This window comes from Polyodon spathula, chromosome 4 (assembly GCF_017654505.1).
Source record: "Polyodon spathula isolate WHYD16114869_AA chromosome 4, ASM1765450v1, whole genome shotgun sequence".
NCBI lineage: Eukaryota > Metazoa > Chordata > Actinopteri > Acipenseriformes > Polyodontidae > Polyodon > Polyodon spathula.
This window is the reverse complement of record NC_054537.1, coordinates 97,460,424-97,465,863: the sequence shown is the minus strand read 5'-3', so window position 1 is coordinate 97,465,863 and position 5,440 is coordinate 97,460,424. Positions and strand designations below refer to the sequence as shown.

The 5,440-nt window shown below is 43.2% G+C and overlaps 1 pseudogene; it reads right to left on the bottom strand.

Moving 5' to 3' along the window:
• Window positions 1-533: 533 nt before the first annotated feature.
• On the bottom strand, window positions 534-4,963 carry LOC121314018 (annotated as a pseudogene).
• Between the last annotated feature and the right edge of the window lie 477 nt (window positions 4,964-5,440).

The following is a 5,440-nucleotide window of genomic DNA, read 5'->3' as shown; positions in this document are numbered from 1 at the left end:
ATCATTAGCTTTAAAACTTGCTGAGCCGTGAGTCCTCACTGAACCACAGGAATGATCTGCTGCTGCGTCCTCACTGAACTATAGGAATGATCTGCTGCAGAGCCCCGAGTCCTCACTGAACTACAGGAATGATCTGCTGCAGAGCCCCGAGTCCTCGCTGAACTACAGGAATGATCTGCTGCAGAGCCCCGAGTCCTCACTGAACTACAGGAATGATTTGCTGCAGAGCCCCGAGTCCTCACTGAACTACAGGAATGATCTGCTGCAGAGCCCCTAACCCTCACTGAACTACAGGAATGATCTGCTGAAGAGCCCCGAGTCCTCACTGAACTACAGGAATGATCTGCTGCAGAGCCCCGAGTCCTCACTGAACTATAGGAATGATTTGCTGCAGAGCCCCGAGTCCTCACTGAACTACAGGAATGATCTGCTGCTGAGTCCTCACTGAACTACAGGAATGATCTGCTGCAGAGCCCCGAGTCCTCACTGAACTACAGGAATGATTTGCTGCAGAGCCCCGAGTCCTCACTGAACTATAGGAATGATCTGCTGCAGGTCCCCGAGGTCACATCAATACAAGGGTACAATCCAAAGCCCAGACCTCTCCTCTTGGCCATCAGGAAGTACCTATCCACGGGCACCCCCAGCGTGATGTTGATGCAGAGCACCGTGTTGATGTTGCGGAAGACCAGCAGCATGGACCTCGGCATGGCCTTCAGGACCTCCATGATGCGCTCGAAGTGCTTCGCTACCGTCTCCTGCATGTAGGCCGTCTCCTCCCGACTCAGGATGTTAGACAGGCCGGCCCTGTGCATGCGGATGGGCCTCTGCAGCAGGATCTCGCAGAAACTGAAGTAATCTGCAAGAAGCATCAAAGCAGTGAGGTTACAGTGGAAATACAGTCGACTCATACAGGTCACACTAGGAACAGACCCTGTTCAGAACTGAGCACTTCTTGTAATCTTCACTAAAGGTGTCTTGTCGTTATATGTTTTTGATACTCTCTCCAAGTTATATTTAATCAAAAAAAAAAAAAACACTTATCTTAGCAAAATAATTACACGTAGTAGCTCACCGTTGACCCCCCAGTCAGCTGAATATTTCTTCACGGCCGGCTTGTCTCTGAGAATGATGAAGTGTCACAGCTTGCACATAGCCACCATGTCACTAATGAGAGGCGGAAACAGTGTCAGGATCTGCTGTACCTACAGACAGGGACTACATCTGAGGTACACACAGCGAGTCTCTGGTAGCAATATCATAGACATGCCCTGGATCAGCACACTGATCACCAGCAGTTAATATATCATAGACATGCCCTGGAGCAGCACACTGAACACCAGCAGATAATATATCATAGACATGCCCTGGATCAGCACACTGATCACCAGCAGTTAATATATCATAGACATGCCCTGGATCAGCACACTGATCACCAGCAGTTAATATATCAAAGACATGCCCTGGATCAGCACACTGATCACCAGCAGTTAATATATCATAGACATGCCCTGGATCAGCACACTGATCACCAGCAGCCAGTTAATATATCATAGACATGCCCTGGATCAGCACACTGATCACCGCAGTTAATATATCATAGACATGCCCTGGATCAGCACACTGATCACCAGCAGTTAATATATCATAGACATGCCCTGGATCAGCACACTGATCACCAGCAGTTAATATATCATAGACATGCCCTGGATCAGCACACTGATCACCAGCAGTTAATATATCATAGACATGCCCTGGATCAGCACACTGATCACCAGCAGTTAATATATCATAGACATGCCCTGGATCAGCACACTGATCACCAGCGGTTAATATATCATAGACATGCCCTGGATCAGCACACTGATCACCAGCGGTTAATATATCATAGACATGCCCTGGATCAGCACACTGATCACCAGCGGTTAATATATCATAGACATGCCCTGGATCAGCACACTGATCACCAGCGGTTAATATATCATAGACATGCCCTGGAGCAGCACACTGATCACCAGCGGTTAATATGTCATAGACATGCCCTGGATCAGCACACTGATCACCAGCGGTTAATATATCATAGACATGCCCTGGATCAGCACACTGATCACCAGCACACTGTTAATATATCATAGACATGCCCTGGATCAGCACACTGATCACCAGCAGTTAATATATCATAGACATGCCCTGGATCAGCACACTGATCACCAGCAGTTAATATATCATAGACATGCCCTGGATCAGCACACTGAACACCAGCAGTTAATATATCATAGACATGCCCTGGATCAGCACACTGAACACCAGCAGTTAATATATCATAGACATGCCCTGGATCAGCACACTGAACACCAGCAGTTAATATATCATAGACATGCCCTGGATCAGCACACTGATCACCAGCAGTTAATATATCATAGACATGCCCTGGATCAGCACACTGATCACCAGCAGTTAATATATCATAGACATGCCCTGGATCAGCACACTGATCACACAGCAGCAGTTAATATATCATAGACATGCCCTGGATCAGCACACTGATCACTAGCAGTTAATATATCATAGACATGCCCTGGATCAGCACACTGATCACCAGCGGTTAATATATCATAGACATGCCCTGGATCAGCACACTGATCACCAGCAGTTAATATATCATAGACATGCCCTGGATCAGCACACTCAACACCAGCAGTTAATATATCATAGACATGCTCTGGATCAGCACACTGATCACCAGCAGTTAATATATCATAGACATGCCCTGGATCAGCACACTGACATGCACCAGCACCAGTTAATATATCATAGACATGCCCTGGATCAGCACACTGAACACCAGCAGTTAATATATCATAGACATGCCCTGGATCAGCACACTGATCACCAGCAGTTAATATATCATAGACATGCCCTGGATCAGCATCGCTCACAGCAGTTAATATATCATAGACATGCCCTGGAGCAGCACACTGAACACCAGCAGTTAATATATCATAGACATGCCCTGGATCAGCACACTGAACACCAGCAGTTAATATATCATAGACATGCCCTGGATCAGCACACTGAACACCAGCAGTTAATATATCATAGACATGCCCTGGATCAGCACACTGAACACCAGCAGTTAATATATCATAGACATGCCCTGGATCAGCACACTGATCACCAGCGGTTAATATATCATAGACATGCTCTGGATCAGCACACTGATCACTCTCAACTGTGGCAGCACAAATATATCTCTAAATTGCTAAGCTTAAATACAGTCATTTATTTTATGCAAAAGTACAGGCCAAATAAACCAGTCCGACTTCCCACTCTCACAAAACTCCTAACTCTTTAGCTTGTGGCAATGTCAGAAACCAGTTTCATCACAATCGGATCAGTAAAAAATGTAAGTGTGGCGTTCCTATTGTATGTACATCCGTAAAGACAGACGGACAGGCACCAGAGTGAATCGTTACTATTCATGCTACAGAAACCTCTAACCAAGTGCTATCCCAATGGGAGAGGTGTTTCATCTGTAACAGTCTCAAGTGTGACAAGAACACAAAACGTTTTTGGTTGAATATATGAAGGGATTAGCCAAGACATTTGCCAGTTGCAGAGAATAAGAAATCATGCCTCACTGTTCGCTCAGGAACTCGTACAGCCCGTGGTCCAGTAAAACCAGTTCAGTCTTCTTATTGGGTCCTTTTCATACCAGCACTAACAAAGTAGGACAAAGACTGTGCTTTAACGATTTCCTGTAAATAGTTAGATTAAATTACATTTGTAGATTTTTTGAAGTGTCAAGAAAAGATTATTTTCCATATTGCTGGCTTTCTAACCAAACAAAACTAGTGAACTGCATAAATTAAATCATCACAGTACCTCACTTGAATTTTTTTTTTCATATATAAATGTTACTAAAATTATATAGTATATATATATATAGTATATATATCTATAATATATATATATATATATATATATATATATATATATAGCTTAGAGAGAGAGAGAGAGAGAGAGAGAGAGAGAGAGAGAGAGAGAGAGAGAGAGAGAGAGAGAGAGAGAGCGATTCCGCTAACTGGTAAATACCCGTCAGACGGTTTCAAAAGCAGTTGATGGGTAGCAAATGATCTGTGACAGGCAGCTAGAAACATTGACTGTCACTAACAAGAACTAATGTGATCACGTTTTGTGTTGTCATCATAGAAGTTGTCTAGCCATCAACAGTCCAAAGCACCTTGACCATTGTTCCAGAGTCCAATTTCTGAGTTCTAGTGTGCATTTTAGCCTTTTAGTCTTGTTCCCCTTTCTTAACAGAGGTATTCTTACTGCAACACATCCTTTAAGTCCTGATTTCAAGAGTGACCTTCATACTGTTGATTTGATGGACAACAGCACCTGTGCCTTCTGACAGTTCTGTCATCAATTTTTCTTTCTATTCCTTAAGGATGTTATCTTCAAGTATTGCTCATCCTTGTTAGACAGTTTTTTGGGTATTCCAGTCCTGGGTTTGTCAATTACAGATGATGCTTCTCTGTACTTGTTGATTATGGTTCAAATACCACAACTTGAAAATCGAGTGATGCGAGCTACTTCACTCGCATAGCGAAGGTTGTTAGAATACTGTACAGCAGTGTTTATATATATAGTTTGAGAAAAAGGAAGACTGCTCTGTACCAAAATGATCAATTAGAAAAAAAAGAAAGGGATATTTTAGGTACTTAAAAAGGTAGAATAATTAATATATAATATATAATTAATATATAATATATTAAAAAAACACTTTTTTTTTACAGCAAGCCTTTAAATTAAAAAAAACAACATGTAAATGATACTTGGTGAACAAGTACATGTACTGCAAAAGAACAAGGTATAAGAAGTGATCTTCAGTTGTATCATTGCCTGGGTGGGGATCTGCGCGGATTAACCCTGTATAAAATATCTGCTCTGCAAACATTCGAAGACAAGATCAGAAATAAACCTGTCACTCCTTTAACAAATTGTGGCTCCTTTTCCAAACTGCACTGCAGCTGCACTGATAGCCAGGCCAGAAACAGAAGCACCCTCCCTGCAGCTGCACCGATAGCCAGGCCAGAAACAGAAGCACCCTCCCTGCAGCTGCACTGATAGCCAGGTCAGAAACAGAAGCACCTACCCTGCAGCTGCACCGATAGCCAGGCCAGAAACAGAAGCACCTAGAAGTACCTTGTGTATACCTACAACATATACAATGGTCTACATGTCTATCCTGTGTATAACTGCAAGTTACAAAATTGTCTACATGTCTACCCTGTGTATAAATGCTCCCCAGCCATAAAACTCTCGGTAATAACGTGCCTCAGATATAACGTTCCTACAGCATGTCCCCCAGTTCCCTATACTAGCGATTCATGCAATATTTCTACAGTAAATACAGTACCGGTGTGCAAACTGT